The sequence below is a fragment of the Cornus florida genome, unplaced genomic scaffold (assembly GCF_030987335.1).
Source record: "Cornus florida cultivar Cherokee Brave unplaced genomic scaffold, ASM3098733v1 CherokeeBrave_3.0.0_Hap2_Chr04, whole genome shotgun sequence".
Classification (NCBI taxonomy): domain Eukaryota; kingdom Viridiplantae; phylum Streptophyta; class Magnoliopsida; order Cornales; family Cornaceae; genus Cornus; species Cornus florida.
Genome location: NW_026775574.1, coordinates 90,234,457 through 90,258,384, shown reverse-complemented (window position 1 = coordinate 90,258,384; position 23,928 = coordinate 90,234,457). Strand labels below are relative to the sequence as shown.

The 23,928-nt window shown below is 35.7% G+C and overlaps 2 long non-coding RNA genes and 1 pseudogene across 3 annotated transcripts; 1 reads left to right on the top strand and 2 right to left on the bottom strand.

Annotated features, from left to right (window-relative positions):
- Positions 1-1,200: 1,200 nt before the first annotated feature.
- LOC132303861 (uncharacterized) lies at positions 1,201-3,838 on the bottom strand. The gene is made up of 5 exons (XR_009481389.1): positions 2,636-3,838; positions 2,333-2,417; positions 2,085-2,173; positions 1,934-2,002; positions 1,201-1,572 (listed from the first exon to the last, which is right to left on the bottom strand). It is a non-coding gene; the product is annotated as an uncharacterized LOC132303861 (long non-coding RNA).
- A 2,412-nt stretch (positions 3,839-6,250) lies between these two features.
- Positions 6,251-7,678, top strand: LOC132303859 (tubulin alpha chain-like; annotated as a pseudogene).
- Positions 7,679-8,647: 969 nt separating this feature from the next.
- On the bottom strand, positions 8,648-13,116 carry LOC132303860 (uncharacterized). 2 transcript variants are annotated; one of them, XR_009481388.1, is made up of 3 exons: positions 12,734-13,091; positions 11,649-11,778; positions 8,648-10,733 (listed from the first exon to the last, which is right to left on the bottom strand). It is a non-coding gene; the product is annotated as an uncharacterized LOC132303860 (long non-coding RNA). The 2 variants fall into 2 exon arrangements; XR_009481387.1 differs by having other exon boundaries at positions 11,649-13,116.
- Between the last annotated feature and the right edge of the window lie 10,812 nt (positions 13,117-23,928).

Here is a 23,928-nt window from a genome sequence, read left to right as displayed (position 1 = left end):
ATTATTTGCAAAGCTTCATCTTCCACGTATGCAATTATTAGTAAAGTAGACAATTAATCAAAGTTATATATAATCATATATAAATATAATAGATGTACTACACTCAAATTAACTCAACAAAGCCTTTTTCCCAACTATTTGGAGTCGACCACATGAATCTGAAATTTTCAGTTCCGCTCTATTAAAGGTCATAACCTAAGTCAAACTACATTTTATCATATCTTTTTTTTACCAACTCTACAAGAGGAGTGCTAAGGACAGTCGCTTAAAGAATTGTTTGTCCTTTCACACTTGCTCTTCTTATTGGGTGGTTTTATATCATTAATGACTTGTTTCCTATTTTTAAGAAACATTAAAACCACAACATTTTTAAGACAGTTCACACCAATATACTTGGCTTCAGTGAGAAACAAGGCCTCACTGGAAAAAAGGTTATTTTGGTAATCATAGAGGCCACTTATTGGACTGAAAACCCTGTCATTTTCTTTGTGTTCAGCCACTAAATGTCCATATGGGGTTCTATGGAAATGCTGTTTGAGCTCCTTTAACTCTGGTATGTTTGTAGTAATTTATGCCAACAGAAATGAATATGCATAGTTTCTGTTTCAAAAAACTTACAGGTCCACGAAGAAGGCAATGCTTTTCCATGAAAGAAAGGCTTCAAGACATTGCATGTGGGAAAATTGTTCGAAACTATTATGTTATTACGTTAATGAGTCACAGAATAAAACTGACCGGAGAGTGAATAAACAAGAACTAAGACTTGAAGTTAACAATTACAACTATTTAGATTATTTTAATCCTTAAAAGCTTAGGCATGTGTAGGAGATTTATGGTTGCTTTTATAAGACAATTTTCCAGTTGGAGGATAGAATTTGTCTAGTTACTGTACAAGTGACTGATATTTATAACTTTCTCATAACTCTTTTTTCCCTTATTTTCTTCACCACTTTTTCAGGGGATAACCTGTCTCGGCTGTTGGAGCTTTCAAGCATTCTTCCCAAATCTGCCTGGTAGGTCCCCACCCCTTTCAGTGCAGCATACCTTTCAGTGTTGACTAAACATATGTTTGTCAACTTCTTTGCAGATTGATCCACATAGGAGAGGAACCAAAAGGCATGGTGGTGTTTCCTATTCAATTCTTGTAACTTTCCTATGTGTTACTAGATTTTTGGATTCCTATAACTTTGCTATAAAATCTGAACCCAAGGTGGTTTTTCTTATGATAAAGTCTATAAGTTTTAGTTATTTAGTCTCTGGTGTTCCTTCCAATACAAGGACAAAAGGGCTAGATCACGCCTACAGAAAATTGTATTCATCAGAAAACGCACCTCTATTGTCTGATAAATTTTTTGTTTACAATAAAAACCACAATGTTGGGATGCAGGAATGCTGCACCACTAATAAATGGAGCAAGTTTACCAAGCGAATCTGCTGACCCGAGGCTTCCATTGACAAATGCAATTTGGTGAGGGGATCCGTGATGTCAGATTGAGACATAAGTCTTCACAATGAATGATTTTGTCACTACCCCTCGTTGTTGTCCTCGTTAATGGTTCCAAAAACTTAGACCTACAGATGAAAAAATAATGGAGATTCAACATATTGAATAGAAATCTTATTCAGGGTAACTGCAGTTGGATAAATAATTAAAAGATGGAACAAATTAAGTAAATTATGGCTCTTGTAACTAAACATCCATATGGTTCTACAAATTGTTAGAATAACTACATTTACACCATTGCATTAGCTGGTGGATCCTACATCAGTCTAAATAACTAAGCAATACAAAGCACAAATAGTAGCATTATTTGTTTCAATCAAGGCTATTAAGCAATTATATTGATTAGTTAGCAAAACCCATTGCCACTCTCTCAACTTCAGCAATCTCCTTAAGAATTCTTGCAGGAAACATGGCTTAAAATTCACCTACTAAGAGGGCTTTGTTTTTTGTCCAATTTGTGAGATGCGCTTCAGCTCTTGGGTTCCCTTTCTCATTTCCCTGCAAAATCCAACAAGAAGCACCATGAATGTACTACAAAAGTTTGATAAAATACATTCATTTAAAAGACTAGAAACGGCACCTTTGGTACAAATAAACAATAAGATAGAAGATAGGTAGCAGCATCAAGGTTAATATTGAAATAGCCAAGTAGAAAATGCTTGTATACTTCTGCACAGATAAACAATTCAACAAAATTGGCATCAGCAGAAACACCACCAAAGAAAAAATCTTAATAAAAAAGAAATAAATAAATAAATGAATGAATCCTAAATTAAATTTAGAAAGCAGAGGATTCAAAACAGACATATTGTAGATTATTTGGCATACCCAAAGTGTGAAGTCCTCCATTTGGCAGCCAATAAAATTCAGGTGGCTTGCACACATTTAATCAAAATGCTTTCTATGACTGTTTCTGATTGCCAAAAGGAGAATTTAGCATTTAAATTGATGTCCAAGGGCACTCAATTAGGGAGAGTTTTGCTCTTAGAGCTTCTAGCAAGACACATCATACTCCTTTCATAACATTTACACAGGCAACTATCTCTCATTCATGAAATTCATTTCATCAGTTTTCCTGATAATAATTTCAAACTTCACCAAAAACATCCAAACTATTTTATTAAGCCTTACCCTGCCTCCTCTGGAGAAGGGATTTCGCATTCCTGAGCAAGTATGAGCATCACAGAATTGGCACAAGAACAATTCTATGGTAAAGTCATCAAAAGTAATTGAATTGACAAATGCATTTTGGCGAGGGGATTCATGACGTCAGATTGAGACACAAGTCCTCACAATGAATGATTTTGTCACTACCCCTCGTTGTCCTTGTTAATGGTTCCAAAGAATTAGACCTACAGATAAAGAAGAATGAAGATTCAACATATTGAATTGAAATCTTACTCAGCGTAACTGCAGTTAGATAAATAACTAAATGACAGAACAATATAAGAAACCTATGGCTCATGTAACTAAACATCCATATGGTTCTACAAATTGTTAGAATAACTACTTTTACACCATTGCATTGGCTGGTAGATTCTACATCAGTCTAAAGAACTAAGAAATACAAAGCACAAATAGTAGCATTATTTGTTTCAATCAAGGCTATGAAGCAATTATATTGCCACTCTCTCAACTTCAGCAATCTCCTTAAGAAATTCTTACAAGAAACATGGCTTAAAACCTGCGTTGTGTCAAAATTATAATGATTTTTCGTTTTTTGTTAACAATAACATAAATTATAACAAGTGTGAGAAATCAAATCTCTTCTTTCTGCCCTTCTTTTTATTTGTTCAATTGAGTTTGAGCTGGCTGAATCGACAAGATAACAATATGAACACAAAACATTATGTTTTATGGTAACCAAAGAGATGATAGAAGTCACCTCATGTTTTCAAATCAAGATATAGATCAACAGACTACGGGCCAGGAAGGTCAGGTTGTATCTGTTTGATTCTAAACCTAAATGCCATGGATAGACATCTACCAGTTGCTAGCAAATAAAGAAAAAGAAAAAAAGTTATAGAAAAAAAGATTCGTTATGCCAGGGCCCAGGCTACAATGCTTCTTTTTGGTTTTATCTGCATCTACACATAATGCTGTATCATAAGATGTTTCAGAAAAATTAAGTTATTGCATCTAAATATAAAATCACGAGTCAAAGAATAACAAAGAGTCAAAGACATAAGATCAGTTAACTAAGCCAGATAATTACTCAAACTACTGAAGCATCTACATCAATGACAGCAAGCATCGTGAATAATGGTGCAATAGTAAAGGTAATTTAGTGCTCCCTATAGCATGACAAGTTTGAAATACTGCAGCCTGAACATAGACGGTGGTAAATTACACTCACACCCTCTATAGTTAGGTCATATTACACCTACATTAACATTTTGGTTTTAGATTTCACTTATATTTGAATGAGTAGTTTAACATTTCACTTACACCCTAAATGTCAATTTTTGATTGAATCAGAATAGTTTTGAGGTTTTAAATGACTATACTAACCTTTGACCTCATATTGACTATTTTTATGACCAAACTGTTCATCACAATCACCACTGCCCACCCGCCTCTGTCATGAACCTTCCCCTCTCTCTCTCTCCCTCTCTCTACCTTCGACCAACCAGTTCAATCTTTGTTCACAACTAAAAGGGAAGTCAGCGATGGGAAGATATTTAACCCACCCAACCAAAAAAAATCTGCACCCGAGGCTACCGAATTGACAGCACTGTCGCCACCTGAATTGCCCCCACCGTCGCCGTCGGAGTTGCAGTGATGGACGTCACGATTTTGGTGCGTTCACCCACGTGGCGTGTCAGATTACCATCACCAGCAGGGGTGCTTTCCGGTTTGGTTGATCGCTGATCTTCACGTTAATGGGTGCCGGAGTCGGAGAGGATGCTGGCGTTGACGGCGAGGATATTGACGACTTCGCCGCCCGCTTGGTCTGTGTGGACACCGTTGAATCTGTGGTCACGATTTGTGGACGTCGTCAATCGATTCGCCGATGAGGATCGGTTTTGGGGATAATGGAAGGTGCAACCAGAAAGGAAAGATGCAAATCAATTAGGATGGGTTTTGGGGATGGGTTATGTCGCAGATCGATTCGCCGATGAGGATGGGTTTTTCGCTCGGTCAATTTTCGGTGATGGGTTAATGGTGGTGGTTGTGAGGATGGAGGTGGGGATGGTGGCAGTGGTTTGAGATATGTGGTGGTGGATGTTAGGATGGAGATGGTGGCCGTGGTTTGGGATAGGTGGTGGTGGATGTAGGCGAACTTGAAGGAGTTGTATACAAATTGGTTCATAGATGGAGCCAAAGATGGTGGCGGTGGTTTGGGGGTAGGGATAGGGGCTCTTTTGTCATTTAAAATTATATATATTTTGTATTAAAAAATTAAGGATAAAATGGTCAATTCACATGATTGGGGTGTAAGTGAAAGTTAAAAATAAAATCTTCATCTAACTAAAATATGACCTAACCTCAGGGGTGTTGGTGTAATTTACCCTAAATTATATTATCAAAATAGAACAAGGTAACAAGATTGACATACAACATTCAGAAGATTGTAGTGTCTGTTGTCATAATGTTGATCGTTGAATTTCTCTGCTCGTGAGATTTTCTTACAGTATCCGCAGCGCCATTCATTTATATCCTCATGAATCTTGTTGTGCTCCTGATTCCTAAAGATATCATTGTTAGGATGGAGTCTACACTTACTTGAGGTCTGATGTGGCATTAAATACTGCACAGTACATGTAAACATCATAATCTCAAATGTTAATCGAAGTGCCTATACATCCACACAACATATTTTGCATGTCACCTCCTCAATAATTTTCCAGGCTGCCCTACTTCTTTCCCTTGAACAATGTACTTCGAGGGCATGCTCTTGTTCTTGCTTAAGAGTTCTATTCATCAAAATAAAATTTAGATTATTTACAGAAAAAAAAAAAAAGAAAAAGAAAAAGAAATTTTAATACATATCACCACAACAAACATATCAACTACTAAATAAAACCTCAAAAAAATTCTATTTTCATTCGTAGAAACCACAATTCTACAAAATGGTAAGATTTTAGCTTTTAGCCTGATCTAGTGATAGAAAGTTACCTCGAAGCTTGAGAATGTTCAGTGTTCTGTAGCAGCAGAAAGAAAACAGGGGAAAAAAAAGTCATATTTGGGAGGAATTGATATTATAAGTTGAATATACATGCATATTCACAAGAATTCAAACATGTAGGTATATAAATAAGAATGTGAAATTTGTAGAACGAAGGTCCATCAGAAGTAAGAAAGATAAATACAGCTGAATGAAACATATTGCTAAAAAGTAAAAAGTATAATCTCCAAATGCCATATGAGCACTACAAGCCAATTTGAGATCAAGCAATTTGATCACGCAGTGGATGTGACCAAGTGTAGCCAAAGAAACTATAATTAGGATAATAGACTGATAACCAACAATTGCCAGCTTGCTTGATTGAAACTCACAGGAAATGAAAGATTACTATGAGTTTTAAAGTTAAAAAAATAAAATAAACCTGATTGAACTATTTGGGTAGTCGAGGTCATATTTACACCTCTCCAATAGCATTATGTGATTGATTTGCCCCAAAAAAAAAAAATAAATAAATAAATCCCATTAAGTGCCTTCAATTTATCATCAAAACCAAGGCGTCTTCATAAACGCCTGGGTTTTGAATCTTATTCTCTCTCTCTCTCTCTCTCTCTCTGCAATTGCATTTTGTTTCTCTCTCTAGAAAGCGAAAATGAGAGAGTGTATTTCGGTCCACATTGGTCAGGCCGGTATTCAGGTCGGGAATGCATGTTGGGAACTTTATTGCCTCGAACATGGAATTCAGCCTGATGGCCAGATGCCGAGTGACAAGACTGTTGGTGGAGGTGATGATGCCTTCAACACATTTTTTAGTGAAACTGGTGTGGGAAAGCATGTTCCTCGTGCTATCTTTTTGGATCTCGAGCCCACTGTCATTGATGAAGTGAGGACTGGAACTTACCGTCAGCTCTTCCACCCAGAGCAATTGATCAGTGGCAAGGAAGATGCTGCCAACAACTTTGCCCGTGGCCACTACACAATTGGAAAGGAGATTGTTGGTCTCTGCTTGGATCGCATTCGAAAGCTTGCCGATAATTGCACTGGCCTTCAAGGGTTTCTTGTTTTCAATGCTGTTGGCGGGGGCACTGGCTCTGGTCTTGGCTCCCTCCTTTTGGAGCGCCTATCAGTGGATTATGGCAAGAAATCAAAGCTTGGGTTCACTGTCTACCCCTCTCCCCAAGTCTCAACATCTGTTGTTGAGCCTTACAACAGTGTCCTGTCGACTCACTCACTCCTGGAACACACTGATGTGTCTGTGCTTCTGGACAATGAAGCCATTTATGACATCCGCAGGCGCTCTCTTGACATCGAGCGGCCCAAGTACACCAACCTGAATCGCCTTGTCTCTCAGGTGATTTCCTCCTTGACTGCTTCTCTGAGGTTTGACGGGGCCCTGAATGTGGATGTGACTGAATTCCAGACCAACTTGGTCCCCTATCCCAGGATTCACTTCATGCTTTCCTCTTATGCACCTGTCATCTCTGCCGAGAAAGCATATCACGAGCAACTGTCAGTGGCTGAAATCACCAACAGTGCATTTGAGCCCTCGTCGATGATGGCCAAGTGTGATCCTCGCCATGGCAAGTACATGGCATGCTGCCTAATGTACCGAGGCGATGTTGTACCCAAGGATGTGAATGCAGCTGTTGCCACCATCAAGACCAAGCGCACTATCCAGTTTGTTGACTGGTGCCCCCACTGGATTCAAGTGCGGCATCAACTACCAGCCACCCACTGTCGTTCCTGGAGGTGACCTTGCCAAGGTGCAGAGGGCTGTTTGCATGATCTCGAATTCTACCAGCGTGGCGGAGGTTTTCTCCCGCATTGACCACAAATTTGATCTCATGTATGTGAAACGTGCATTCGTGCACTGGTAAGTGGGTGAGGGAATGGAGGAAGGAGAGTTCTCGGAAGCCCGGGAGGATCTTGCTGCTCTTGAGAAGGACTATGAGGAGGTTGGTGCTGAATCAGCTGAGGACGAGGATGGTGATGACGGTGATGAATATTGAGGGCTTTTTGTTTACCCCTGCAAGTGAAGTCTTGTTGTGGTCTGATTTCTATGATGTATGTTTTTTGTTTTTGTTTTTGTTTTCGTTTTGTTTACTTTTGATGTTTGGTGAACAGTGTGGCTCTATGTTACTTGTTACAAAGTCTCTTCTGCTCTGAATTTCTATGAAAAACTGAATATGTATCCATGGTGTTTTCTATCAAAAAAAAAAAAAATTATCATCATTCCCCCTCCTCCTATTTTAAAGCATAAAATTCCATATTCATAACTGTCAAATCCTTTCCTCAATTTATTAACAAATAACACAAGTCATATACATAAACACACACATGCAATTCCATATCCATACAAATAGGGTTCAGCAATTTCAGCAGTCAATTCACACATCAATTACAATTGAAAGACCAAGTCACATACATAATCATAAACTAATCCTCAATTTGCTTAGATTCAACGATAACAGAGAAATCCCCAAAGATTGGTGTCCATAAGTGCACTCTTATCAGCTTTAATTCTTGAACATGTAACTCTTAAGCTATACTTAGAACGTAGAGACTAGAGAGAATTAAGTTGTTGAAATACTACATTAGCTCTCAAAATGGGAATTATATTTCATTCTACTTTTCACGTGCAGTTGTAATTTGATCACTACCTTCCTGTGAAATGAGAATATTGTATTGCTTTTATGTTCATAAATGAAATTTTATCAATGTGATTTTTTTTTTTTTTTTTTTTTGTCATTAAGGTGTCCTATTTGTCTGCACTTATTCAACACCAAATACTGTCAAATGAACATGAACTTGTCTGCACTTTTTCGACTGATTTGTCGGAGCAGATTGCTTCTAAGGAGCATATCTTAATGACGATAGCTGTTACATTATGGCATAGGAACCTGTCGGTACTATAGGAAATTGGGCTACAAGCTTGAATGTCCTTACATGGCAAATGCTTGTTTTGTGATTCATGTTATAGAGTTGATCTGACCTGTATAGGGTTTTGTTTGAGCCAGAAACAGAAAAAAAAAAAAAAAAAAAAAAAAAAAAAAAAAAAAAAAAAAAAAAAGAAGCATGTAATGCGAAACACACTCCCTATCTATCAATTAGAACACCCTTTTAACTTCAGCCTGTCCACCTCCATTTCTGCAGTTAATGTTACCTTCCAAAACATTGCTCTCGGCTTGTCTTCAACCCAAACTAAAAACCACGAATCTTTAATTACATCGAATTCCTCTACCATGAAAGTAACAGCAACACGATTAGAATTTATCATGAGATTGGTGGTTATGTGAAGTGAGCATTGAAGAATGGACCTCATATCTCTCTCCCTCACCAAACACCAGAAACATTCAGAAGACAGTTATAAAGCTCACTTTTGAAGCACCAACTGTCCATGTATTGGTTTATTATTTGCAAGGTGATCAAAGCAGCGAGTTCGGTATACTTCAAGTAAACTACAGTTAGTGAACCGCTACATGAAGGCACGGAGAGAAGGTTTTTGTTCGGTTCAAAATTGACATTGGAGTGTTTACAGATGCCGGGGAAGTTTCCTCTGCCCCGGCCTTCTAAGATATAATGGATTCAACCATGCTTTCCAATGCCCTTGTGACCATTTATGAGATCAGCAATTTCTATAAAAATGCTTTTGAGTGCGAGCACAACTGTAGACACATAAAGTACAGACCTTTCTATGGCTTTGTGGAGTGGGTCAGCCTATGTTGATGTAGAAAGGACTTCACGGCCAAAGAAGATGGAAGATTACATGAACCATGTACAGAATTTGGAGGCAGGGAGTGGCCGATAGTTGCGAGAATAATCATGGTGATGCCTAGAAAATGTCTTTGGAATGTTGTGATGCTCTCTCTGAGAACTGCAAAGGACTTCAAAGTCCTTTGGAAGAACATTTGGCAACTCTCTTGTTCTCTCTTTACGAGGCTTAAACGCCCCATATAGGAAGTCAGGTATGTGATTAGTTGGGAAAAACAGAGGAAAATAAGGCACACAAATTCAGCTCTACAGTTAGTTGATATTCCTTGCATTTGGGGTCACACGTGAACTGCAATCCTGGGTGAAAGCATTTCTGAAGAAGCATCAAAGATGAAACTGTAGTGCATGATTAAGATTGTTAATGTTAGCATCTAGCAAATGGATCAATAAACAAATCTTTGAAAATTAGAATGCCAGCTAAAAGATGTTGCAATTTGCCACCCTTGAGGGGATTATCCTGCGACATTTTCAATAGTTGAGGGGGTTAAGTTGCAAAAACTTGTATAGTACAGGAGGGTTTTGTTTTTTTCAAATAGCCCTATAATAAGGATTGCTATTTGCTGTAGAAGAGACCTGTATTGATGTTTGACTGACGTGGTTTTGCAAAACTGTATTGTAGAAGAGGCCTTTTCCAAATGGTGAGATTACTGGGACTTAATAATTACCCTATCATCAGGAAGCATCACATGGGGAAAAAGTAACAACCTTCCTGTTCATGCATGAATTGGTTGTGTGAGATTTGTGAAGAAATGGTTTCTTTTCAGTATAACAACTAATTGGAACATAAGAATAGATGGTGTACCAGAACAGTAATAAAAAGGATCACATAGTAACAATCCCTAAAAATTATCTGCATCCATCACAATACATTCTAGAGCCAAGTCAATTCAACCAATTCGACTATCAAGTCCAAGACAAAAGGGCTAGATCATGACTACAGAAAATCGTATTCACCGGAAAAAAGTACCTCTATTGTCTTAAAATTTTCAGTATACAATAAATGCCATAATGTTGGGATGCAGGAATGCTACACCACTAATAAATGGAGCAATTTTACCAAGCGAATCTGCTGACCTATGGCTTCCATTGACAAATGCAATTTGGCGAGGGGTCCATGAAGTCAGATTGAGACATAAGTCTTCAGACTCTTCAATCTCACAAGCCATTTTATGCATTAAAAATTGTCATATATTCTGAGACTATAACCGATTTGGAAGATAAATCCTTAAAGGCCCAAAAACCTTAAAAGCAATACAAAATTGCATGTTAAAAGGATGTATTGAGTGCTCAACCATTATCAATCTTTTTCTCCCCTACAAGAAGCATCATGCACTGGAAAAAAAAAAAAAAAAATCAGGTACAATATATACAAACAAGGAGAGTCTCAACATGACTTATCAAACAGGAACTAGTCCATTTATGTTTATTCTCTCTTCTCAGAGCTTGTATGCACTATGTACCAATATCTCCTCTCTTTCTAGACTTTTAAAATGATGATGAGAAATATACTTCAGGAAAAAATAATTTATCTCACCTTCTTATATAACACTTTCTAGTAGAATAATAATCAGTGATTAAAAACTTGCGTTGTGTCGAAATTATAATAACTTTTCATTTTTTGTTAACAATAACATAAATAATAGTAAGTCTGGGAAATCAAATCTCTTTTTTTCTGACCTTCTTTGATTTGTTCAATTGGGTATGACTCTATGAGCTGGCTAAATCAACCAGATAACAATACGAACACAAAACATTATGTGTTATAGTAACCAAAGAGATGATAGAAGTCACCTCATGATTTGAAATCAAGTTATAGATCAACAGACTATGGGCCAGGAAGGTCAGGTCGTATCTGTTTGATTCTCAACCTAAATGCCATGGACAGAAGTCCACTAGTTGCTAGCCAATTAAAAAAAAAAAAAGGTACTAGATAAGAAGATTCATTATGCCAGGCTACAATGCTTCTTTTTGGTTTTAGCTGCATCTACACATAGTACTGTATCATAAGTTGTTTCAGAAAAAATAAATTATGACATCTAAATATAAAACACGTGATGGAGATGCGTCTATAGTTTGTGTAATTATCTGGCTTAGTTAATTGATCCTATGTCTTTGTTATTCTTTGACTCGGACAACAAGCATCATGAATAATGGTGCAATAATATGTCAATTTTTAAAAACTGCAGCCTGAACATAGAAAGTAAATTTATATTATCAAAAAAGAACAAGGTAACTTGATTGACATACAACATTCAGAAGATTGTAGTGTCTGTTGTCATAATGTTGATCAAGAAACTTCTCTGCTCGGAAAATTTTCTTACAGTATCCGCAGCGCCATTAATTTTTATCCACATGAATCTTGTGCTGCTCCTGATCCCTAAAGATATCATTGTCAGGATGGAGTCTACACTTAGTGGGTGTGACCAAGTAGCCAAAGGAATCATAATTAAGATTATAGACTAATAAACAACAATTGCCAGCTTGAGGACTACAAGCCAATTTGATATGAAGCTATTCAATCACCCAGTGGGTGTGACCAAGTAGCCAAAGGAATCATAATTAAGATTATAGACTAATAAACAACAATTGCCAGCTTGCTTAATTAAAATTCACACCAAAATGAAAGACTACAAGTTTTAAAGTTAAAAAAAAAAAAAATGAACCCATGAAGTACCTTTATCTTGTAATCAATTTTTTTTTAATTAGCGAAAAAAGAAAAGAAAGGTAAAGCATAAAATTCCATATTCATAACTCTCACTTCCTTTCCTCATTTTATTAGCAAACATCACAAGTCATATACACATGCAATTCCGTATACATACTAACAGGGTTCAACAAAAAAAAATAAATAAATAAACAAACTAATACTCAATTTGATCAGATTAAAAAATTAACACATCAATTACAATTGAAAGACTAAGTCACACGCATAAACATAAACAAACTATACTCAATTTGATCAGATTCAACAATAACAGAGAAATCCCCAAACTTGATTGAAATGTAATAGCACCCAATCACCCTTTTCAAATTCTACATAAACATACACAAGCAAATCCATATCCAGACCAACAGGGTTCAGCAATTTCAAAAGTCAATTAACACATCCATTACAACTGAAATACTAAGTCACATACATAAACATAAACTAATCCTCAATTAGCTTAGATTCGAAGATAACAAAGAAACTACCAAACTCGATTGAAGTGTAATAGCATCCAAAAACCCTTTTCAAATTCTACAATTTTTACAGTCAAATATAATGATGCAAACCAAACACAACAATACAAATATATACACAAAACCGTAGGAGTTGAAGTGGAAAGCCATACGAATAGAAGCACATACACCATCACCGTCGTCCTTATCTCTCACTCAGAAGGATATAAACTCGCCCAGAACAAAACGACGTCGTTTTGGGCTGGGCTCTAGTAAAAAAAGAGATACCGTAAGTATTAGTTGACGTCGTTCTCTGATTATATCAGTATTAGTATAGATCGTCTGTGCTCCTCCACGTGGACTTGTATGGGCCGTTCGATTAACAAACCCGATCTAATGGTTCCCGCTCAAAATTTAAATCGACACGGACGGGTTTAGAGAGAAAGAAAGGCTTGATGAGAGAAGGGCAACTATCGACTGATCTGGGGGAGGTTTAGCGATCTAGAGAGTTCTGAAAGCAAAACCAAAAAAAAACTGAAAGCGTGGTTAGAGAGAGAGAATGAAAAGGGAGAAGATGGGGTTATTTTGGTCCCTTAAAAATGATAGTGCAACGGGCCAAAAACGACATCGTTTTGGGTTGGGCTCTAGGAAAAAAAGAGAGTGTAGTAGTATTGTCTCTAGGATTTTGTGAAAAGAAAGTGAAGAGTGGGAGTGTGCAGAACTTCTGTTGCTGTGAAAAGGTCTACATGGTCTAGAGTGCTAGTAGGGAATAAAATACTATATTCAATAACGAAGGTAAAATTGTTAATTCATTCCGTGGTGTTAAAAAGACAATATGTAGCAGGGGGTCTGATTGTAATTATGCAAAGATGGGTTTGACGTAATAAAGGCAAAACACAGGAGGTCAAATTGTATTTTACCCATTTATAAATCAATGGCACAAACTTGTATTGTTAGCAACAAGTTTAAAAATCAATGGCACAGACCTATGCTGGTTTTGTCCTCAAGGGGAAGATTTCATAAAATCCCTAATACTATCAGCTTTTGTATCAAATACTCCCAACCTACTTTAGAAAATCCCCAACACTATGAAAATTGATCACATTGCACCATGCCTATGATAAAAGGACGAAACTACCCCCAAATCAATTAAAACACCAAAATATGTATTTTGCCAATTACTAAAATACCCTTGGTGACATTTGTATAACCAGAGCACAAAACGACCGCGTTTTGTGTGTGTGTGTATATATATATATATATAATATTCACCTCCTTCGTTCGCCCTTCGCCGTTCTTTTCCATCTCACCTGTGCCTTGCAAATGCAAATTTCATTGGAGGTCAAATGCAAAGCTTCATTAGAGCTGCGATTTCACGCTATAACTGTGATCCACAAAGGAAGGTATAGGAGGGTTGAAAGGACAGCGCAAGTTGAGAGTTTTTTCTGCGAAATCCCTTAAGTAATCATGGGTGGAAGTTTTTGAGGAAGTAATCTGAAGCCGCCGTTTTCTCCTCCATTCAAATAATCAGTCGACGTGATTTTAAAAACCTAATTGAAGGTAATTTGCTGGCCTATTTGATGGTAATTTGTTGCCCTAATTGAATGTAATTTGCTGCCCTAATTTAATGTAATTTGCTCTTACCCTAACCCTAATTTAAACCCCCATACCAAAGCCGTAATTGAAATATCTTACCGTAGCCCTAATTATGTGAATTTTGTTTTTCAACTCGTAAATTCAATATCTACCTTAGTTCCCAGGCATGACCAGTATAAAATTTTATTGTTATGAGTTGGTTTTGATTTGTAGATTTTAATCCAAGAATGTCTTCTTCAAGCAATCAACATGGGAGTCTTGATCTAAGGTATACCGATGCTGAATGTGATTGTCAAAAAAAAGCTATAATCCTGGTAACAGGGTCCGATGAATATGACAATATGGGAAAGCTAAACTATAGATGTCAAAATAGAAGATGTGGATTTTAGGAATGGTGTGAACCAATTTCAATAGGAACTTCAAATGCAAATGGGAAGAAGATTGAGGTTGGTCAACAAGTTCTTAGAAATGATATTGCTTACTTGAAGACTAAATTGACTGCCATGGAAGGAAGTCTTCAATTGATGAAGAAAGTTGTTGCAGCCTGTATCATCATTTCTATTGTTGCTTTTGTGTCAACTTTGGGAGGGAAATAGCCTAGTTCTTGGTTCGACTTAGGAGGTGTAGGGACTAGTTGTGCTTTTGTGTTTGGTTTAGGATCTTGCAAGTTGTTTTGTGTTGCAAGTTGGTGTTAATGTACTCTGCTCTTAAGGTGGTTATATTACAATTATTTGATGTCCTTTAAATGTTAGCATACGTAGTTTCAATGGCATGTTCACAACATTGATACCAAATGTTCAAATGAAACATGTCATACAATAACCTGTTAACAAATGTAATACAACAATCCATTCAAATGCAATTGACCAATCCATCCAAATGAAACCTGTTTACATCATGGGGTACAACAATCCATTCAAATGCAATTGACCAATCCATCCAAATGAAACATGTTTACATCATGGGGTACAACAATCCATTCAAATGCAATTGACCAATCCATCCAAATAGAGTTTAATGAACGAGAACATTTTATACTTCACAGTCATATCAATATAATCATGGTCTAATGAACAAGAACATTTAATACTTCACAGTCATATCAATATAATCCTGGTCAGTTGCCAATTTTGATATACTCCCATCTCTCAAACATCTGTAGTGCAAATCACTTCTTCCAGAACAACCAACCAACTGTGGAATGCAATTCAAATCTACCATTGACATGCGGTCAATATCTACTCCATCAATGTTAGTCATAGACCCACCAACATAATACATTTGCTCTGTCTTATCAAATTGGCCACCATGATGAACTTGAAGACAGTATAATTTCGTGAAAACATGATTATAACCTATCAATAAACAAACACAAATTAATTAACTATTAATAAAGTCCTACTTAATTAACCAACTAATTAGTTTACCAACACATTACAATTTAAAAACACTAAATAGAAACTGAGTTTAATTATAAAAAAAAAGCATATAAACTAACCCTAATATATAATACAACACACAAAATCATATCAATAAACAAACACAAATTAATTAAATATAAACTGAGTTAATTAAAAAAAACATATAAACTGACTTTAATTAAGAAAACCATATAAACTGACTTTAATTAAAAAAAACATATAACCCTAACCCTAACCCTAATATATAATACAACACATAAAATCTTAATTAATTAACTCTAATTAATCAAACCCTAATTTAATCAATAGGGACCATAACCCTAATACAAAATTACAATAACCCTAAATTATTCAATGGTCCCAAGCTATTGGAATCATACCCGACAAAGACCCCGCAGATGAAAATGATGTCCAAACAATACTAAAAGCCATACCTTTCGACATGTTGTTGTCTAGAAAAGTCGAAGACAAGAACCTCGAATAGACCACTCCTTACGAATCTTCACTGACCCACATATGAAAGCAACCCCACTGATCAGTGTTTGAACGAAAAGAGCACAGAAGAGATTGAATCAGGAAAAGAAAACCACACAATCTCACTCAAATGCACCCTCAAAACTTAGTCCCTTCCAACAAAAAGTGATCGCAAGTGTTTGTCAATAACCCTTCCCCTTAGATCGCTTAAGATTCTCTCTCTCATATGCAAAGTTATTATACATAGACATATACATATAATATATACCAACCAATTCGTCAAATGGGTTTGATCAAAACGACCGCGTTTAGTGGCTTTTAATGTATACGCACAAAACGCGATCGTTTTGTGCTCTGGTTATACAAATGTCACCAAGGGTATTTTAGTAATTGGTAAAATATCTATTTTGGTTTTTAAATTGATTTGGGGGTAGTTTCGTCCTTTTATCACATACATGGTGCAATGTGATCAATTTTCATAGTGTTGGTGGTTTTCTAAAGTAGGTTGGGGGTATTTGATACAAAAGCTGATAGTATTGGGGGTTTATGAAATTACCCCTAAAATTAATCAATGTTTTAATTAAAGAAAATTTTGATACTGATTAGAAAGCAGAATACATATACAGTTATATATACATATGTATGTGTCTATATATACAAAGATATATAACAAATGAAAATAGGCATAAGTGACTTCTCACCATGACTGCCTCCCTAGGTTTGATTGAAGCTTGGTATTAAGTATAATACAAGACCACTCATGTGGAAAAGTACTAAAAGTAAAACAAAGCTCTAAAAATGCAGAATCATAGGAACTACTGGATTTACTAGGCTCTTAATCATATATAGCATATATAACTTGAAATTAAATTGAACTTAAATGTATAATATACATTTCTGAAACAAATGAAACCCTATTATGCAAACGATGCCTGTGAGTTTAACTAGTTCTGATTATAAAAGCTTTTTTAAATTTATGTTGTTGGAATGTAATACTTCAAAAGAAGAAGAAAAAAGATGCTCCTTAGAGAATTTTTGCCCCTGAACTACTCATATTTCATATTAAAATGCATTTTGCATCGTCATCATATCATTGCCTTTATCCCAAATGACTAGACTCTGTTAATTATAGGGAGGAGATATTGGCTTGAAACTTTGACGGGAGAGTGAAGAATCAATAACTAAGACTTGAGGCTAACAATTAAAACTGTTAGCCTCAAGGATTCAACCCAAGTTTGTATGGGTGATTTTGATGATGCCAATCCATTAATAGTGTAGATTTAATGAGTTTACTTGAGTGTGCATATTAAAAGGTATCAAATTATCTTAAGTGTCTCAAATTCTTTCGACCACATGATCTTAGAACTCAAAGATCAAAAGTCAAAGATCAATGGCAAAGCTGAAATAAATCCAAGCCTCGTGATGATGGAACCCAAGAGCTCAAAGAATTTTTTATCAAAGACTTGGGTAGGCTAGTCTTCGTAAGTGTTAGTATTTAATGTAAAGTTATTTTTGAAGCAATTTAATTTTTAAGCTCAACCCCTTACTTAGTTGACTCCAGAACCTAATGCACCTCAATCATATCATTTTAATAGTTCCAAGACACGTAGCAATGGAGCTTGAATTTAATTGAACCATCTATAAGGTCCTTCTTGCTAGTGGAAGGTCAAATGAACTTGTATCTCGCAAATGAGCAAAAATCAGCAATCACAAATTCAGGAAATGAGAGCACTTAAACAGCCATAACTTTCAATGTGTGTGGAGTTTTTAAGGGGGGCCAAGTGCATTGCAGAGTTCATTTTAAGAGCTTGAATCTCAACACAAATTTGGCCTAATTTGGATTTAAAATGAGCGAGTTATTACTGTTTGAAGTGGGACCTTTAATGCAGAATTTCCATCTACTTTGCAAAATCCAGTACCTATGCTTTATGACCTGAATTAGAAATAGCATCCTATAAAATATGTAGAAAAATTAGATCTAGAAGTAGCCGTCTAGAACTTCCATAGTATTGAGCTACAAGTACAAAAAGTTCAAATTTTGTTAGATCTAACCTCGCCCACTTGCACATTAAATGCCCCAACGACTATATTAACGGCTATATTCTTGAATGGCAATATATAAATGTTCAAGAGAACATTTAACAAAGAATTATACAATTGTGCGTACACTTGTTGGTAGGAACCACCTTTGAGCCAAAACCGGCTTATCTATCCTTGGGTTCATCATTGAAAACCTAGAGTTGAGCTTTTTCTTGCATACTTCGTCAATAACTCTAGGATCATAACTTTTATTGAATAATATCAGTCCATTGAGGGACATTCATCATACTTGAACTTCAACTCTTATCTATGGGCTTTCACCCCGAGAGGAAGAATTGTATTATGTGCTGCAACTCTTATCTATTTCTTGTGAGAGAAATGGGATCACTTCATGGAAGCTTGTAAAGGCTTACTCTCGGCCTTAATATGAGAGATGGTCATCCTTGGCCTTAAAATGAGGGAGGCTTTCTTTTGGCTTTGATGTGAAGTATGGGTTTTACTCTTGAGCCTGAAAAAGGACTGGGTTCTCTCTTAGCCCGCAAAAGAGAGTTTACTCTTGAGCCCGGCAAAAGAGCATGTAAGGGTTTGCTTTCCACCCGTGAAGGAAAACACTATAGTGGAATCCTCAAGATGTGCTCTTGAGGAATGGATGTAGGCAGGGATCGCCAAACCATGAAAACCTTCATGTCTATGGGCTTGTTTTTCTCTATCTTTAACTCACTTTACATTTGCTAGTTATAGTTCTACTTGTTAAATACCTATTTGCAATATCAATTGTTTTATTTATGAATGCAAAAAGATTTCTTGTTACGGAGGATGGGATGAATTCTTGGTTTGAGTTGTGGAATTGTGGATTAAGTAGATTGTTTGTAGAATTGGGTTTACTTGTAGTAGTTGTACTTTTGATTTCATTTTCTTTTGCTATAATATAGTTGCACACAACATGTTTGAGAAAATGCTTAATCTGCACTGCCTTCACTTTATGCCTTTTAAATGTTGCATTTTCATTAGTTAAATATATTCACTTATTAAGATGTTAATAAAAGTAACTTAAGCTTAAACAAATATGTTAAAACATTAAGTGCTTGATAAGTGGAATTTTAGTTTAGCTCTCATCTCACATCCTTCTCCAAGATTCTATCACTGGGATAATTATTGCTAACTTAAGATCTCCTACATTTTTATTGCATATTCTTGATATTTTTGCTACATTTGAGCACTTTAATATACATCACTTTTATTGAGTGAATCTCTTCTCTTAATAGGTTCACATTTGAATAACAAACTTTTAATTGGTAAAGTTTCTCATTGTTGCTAGAGACCCTATTCACCCTCCCCCCTCTTCCTCTCACTCTCCCTATGTACTAAAATAGAAGTTTTAGATAAGTAAGTCTAATATGTATGGAATGTAATTTTAGCAAACTTAGAAGTACAAGTGGGTTGGGTATATTAGAGAATCACTAACTATATGGGAAAGTTTATTACTCATTTTCATCACTCGTAAATCACTTTCTATTCTTTTTCAAATCTTCTTTAATCTGTTCTAGTAGGGTTGGGGTTATGTTAGCTCAATATTACTGGCTATAATTTGAAAGACCAAAAGATGCACAATAGTTTTTAGTTGATCAACATATATCCCTATGAAATCATTGTTCTGCTTGTAGCTTGGAAAAGATGGAGGAGAAAACTTAACTTAGGCTATAATTATTTAGGTTTGTTCTATTTGGTGATTAAATACAAACTGATTGGTACAATTGATAAAAGATGTCATTGCCCAGTTTGATCCCATAGATCGAGGGTGCTACAGCACATACTAGGTACCTACCTAGTCTTTGTCGTTATATACAAAAAGTGACACTTAAAACATGCATATCTTACTGTTCATGATTGATCAAAGTTTAAGAATGGTCTCCAATACCACTAGCTACATGGGTAATGACTGCATGGTTAACATGATTGTGACCGCTAAAACACGATTCAATAAAATGAAAAAATAAAATAAAAAACGTCCAGGGGAGAATCACGAGAGCTTGATATGCATTATGGGTTTATTCCTTAATAGATTGACATTTTCATATGATTGATAGTCTAACTTGAATACATTACGGAAAAATTGGAACTTGGCTGACGATGTGAGAAGTGATTGTTCACTGATAAGCTGAACACCTCTAAATTTGGCTTCAGTGAGAAACCAAACCACACTGGAAAAAGGTTATTTTGGTAATCATAGAGGCCACTTATTGGACTGAAAACCCTGTCATTTTCTTTGTGTTCAAACCACTAGATGTCCAGCTTATGAATAACGGGGTTCTATGGAAATGCTATTTGAACTCCTTTAACTCTAATATGTTTGTAGTCATTTATGCCAACAGAAATGGATATGCACGAGTTTCTGTTTCAAAAAAATTTCAGGTCTACGAAGAAGGCAATGTTTTTCCGCGAAAGGAAAGGCTTCAATGCATTCCATATGGAAAAATTGTTCAAAACTATTATGTTATTACGGAGAGAGAAGAAACAAGAACTAAGACTTGAAGTTTACAACTAAAACTATTTAGATTGTTTTTAGTGCTTAGAAGCTTAGGCATGTACAGGAGCTTTATGGTTGATTTTACGAGCGATTTTTCCAATTAGAGGATAGGATTTGTTAAGTTATTGTACAAGTGACTCATATTTACAACTTTCTCATATATCTCTTTTTCCCTTATTTTCTTCACCAATTTTCAGTTTCCTAAACATGTGTTCATCCACTTGCACAGGAGAGGAACAAAAAGGCAGGCTGGTGTTTCCTACTCGATGCTTGTAACTTTCCTGTGTGTAACTGGATTTTTGGATTCTTATAACTTTGCTTTAAATCTGAACCCAAGGTTGTTTGTCTTATGATAAAGTCTATAATTTTTAGTTATTTGGTCTATGTTGTTCCCGCCAATATTAACACATAGTTCACACACTCACAGCTATTTAGGTTCCACTTTTATGAATCTTTTGTTTATCTGTTAAATGCAATTATGCAAATATAACTTGCTTATTTTTGTTTGATGATGTGATTGTCCTCAAGAATGGAGAATCCACTCAAGAGAATCTAGTCAAGTGACAGTTCTTGCTGTATTATTGCTATGTGAGTCATTTCTAAATTATTGCTCTCTTCAACTGGGTGAAAATCACCTCCAGTCGCACAATGCACAATTTCCTCCATTTTTGAATGAGTGTAGGAGAAATGGCAACGTTGCTTAAAAAAGTGGGTAAAAAAAAAGTAACTACACACTGATGAAGTTGTATTACATATGCGTAATAATATGGTATATTTGTGTAATAATACGGTATAGGTTATATTTATACGGCATATTGTCCATTTAGCCCTTACTTATTGTATGGAATTGTCCATTTAGCCCTAGCCCTTACTTTACAGAATTTGTAAGGAATGCAAAGAAGAGAAAGAAGGAAAAAGGTCTGCGTGGGTTTGCGAAAAAGAAAGAAGGAAGAAGGTCCTCTGTTGCCGGAAGAAGGTCTTCTGTTGCCGGAAGAAGGTGCTTTGTTGCGTGAAGAAGGTCTGCGTGGGTCTGCGAAGACGAAAGAAGGAAGAAGGTCCTCATTGCCCTTTTTGTAGTTGAAGATAACCGTAACCTCTCTTGTGCATCTGAGGCTTGGGTCTGCGAAGAGAACCATCGCTACATTGAAGAAAACCCGAACCCTTCTTTCCAAATAAAAGCCAGAAGCAGCGATTGTTCTATGAATGAACACAAAAATTTGGTTACTAAACCTAAGCAGGTACGAATCATAATTTTCAGATTTGATTTTGAAAGGAATCGTCTTATTTTTATAAGAACTACATGGCGGAAACAAATATAATTAGTAAGAATATATAGACACATTTTTTGTAAGAAACCCAGAAATAGAAAATTATTGGTGAATTTGAATAATTTTCTAAATCAATTTTTTTTGTGCAATTATTAGGGGTATGAGTGTTTATTTGTATGGATAAAAAATGAGAGGATTTGTATAGTACATGAGTGGCGCAAAAAGAGTGTTTCAAAGTGTTACAATGTTAAGAAAATGTTTGGTTGTTGGGTTTGTATCGCAATGTTTTCCTAAGTTGCATCCCAACTTTCTCCTAATAAGCATCCCAAATTCTTCCTAATAAGCATCCCAAATTCTTCCTTATCTGCATTTCAATATTTTTGTAAAGTGAGTCAAAACATTTTCCTAATGTTCATCATAACATTTTCATAATATAAATCCTAAAGTATTTCTAAATTGTATCCCAACAATTTTCCTTTGAAGAAAACCCTAACCTTTCTTCTGCGTCTGAGGCTTGGGTATGTGAAGAGAACCATCGCTACATTGAAGAAAACCCTAACCTCTCTTGCTCTTTCTTTGATTCAAGAAAATCGAAACCTCTCTCTTACCTTTTCTCCCTCTTTCCTTTCCGGTGATTAAAGAGAACCCATAACCGACCGCCCTAAAAACCCACAAAGTGCAGAAGTTATTTATTCTTGATCTGCTTTCATCAATAGTAAGCGGTTGTTCCAAAAGTCTAAAGTTCTCTAGTTGGGTGAGTGTGAATTAGCTATGTTTTGAGCATAGTAGATGAGGTGCGTGATGTTTGCATTCACATGTGTGTATTAACATACATACGATATCGTAAATCGTAAATGTATTTGATTTCATAATTTTTTAGTGATTAAATTGCTTATCTTCACTGCAGTTGAGTTTTGAGCATATTTTCCTTTGCTCTTCCTTAGTGATGTATATATTTAAAATTTGAGTATATATTTAAAATTTAAAATTTTAAAATTTGTCACATGTATATGATTATAAAGTTAGTATGTATAAATTTGGTTTATGGCTATATAATTTCTCTCCACTTAATTTATGTTGCATACATATTTTCGTTTTTGCATATTTTCTGCTTGACAAATTGCGCAGAAAAGCTAGTATGCCTTGATTTGGTGATATTACCTACGTAATATGTCTTCCTACAGAAAAAGACTTTGCTTATATCATATACTCCGTATATTTTGCTGTGTAGTAGGAGTATTAGTTTTGAAGTGGCTTATTTTAGGGGGTAAGAAAATACAGCGTTGTCAAATAATCCACTATTTATTTTTAGCTAATATCTTTCACAATAATTCTCTTCATATTAGTGAATCAACCTCCAAATACACAACACTTGTTTAAAATCTTGTTATTTGTACACATGTAGCTTGATGAAACTTCAAGCTTTGAAAGATTGTGTAATAGTTATATTTTTATTTTATTTTTTTGGATGAAAACAAATGTTTATGTTGGACATGTTTTAGCAGTTTAATTACAAAATACTGATGCATTGTGTTATATATTTGGCAGTTAACATTTTGTGGCTATGTAGCATGCAATGTACATTAATAGTCACTGCTTGTCATATCTAATTGTGGCTTGAATCGAATTTAGGTTTTGAAATGGGTAAGTTGAAGACTGTAGCTCATAACAAAGGGAAAGGGAAAAAGAAAATTATACCTGTTGCAAAGAAGAAAAGTATCCCTAATCCTTCTCCTATTCTGAAATTTAGTCGTGAGGTTGGTGAGAGTTCTAGAATAGCGTTTGAGAATGATTTTGATTATGTGCCACGTGAATAGGAAGTAGATGAAGGTGAATATGAAGATGAAGAAGAAATTGAGGCCGAGGCAAACACTACTACATCCTCGAAAGGCAAAGAAAGTATGTTGTGTTGTCCTGGTAGAGTGTTCCTTTTGTTCAAGTATGTATGTATTAATGTTAATTTTGCAATTGAAATTTGGTTTGAAGTTTAGTTCTATTTTTATTATCATTGGAATGCCAATATATTATGTTAGACAGTTAGT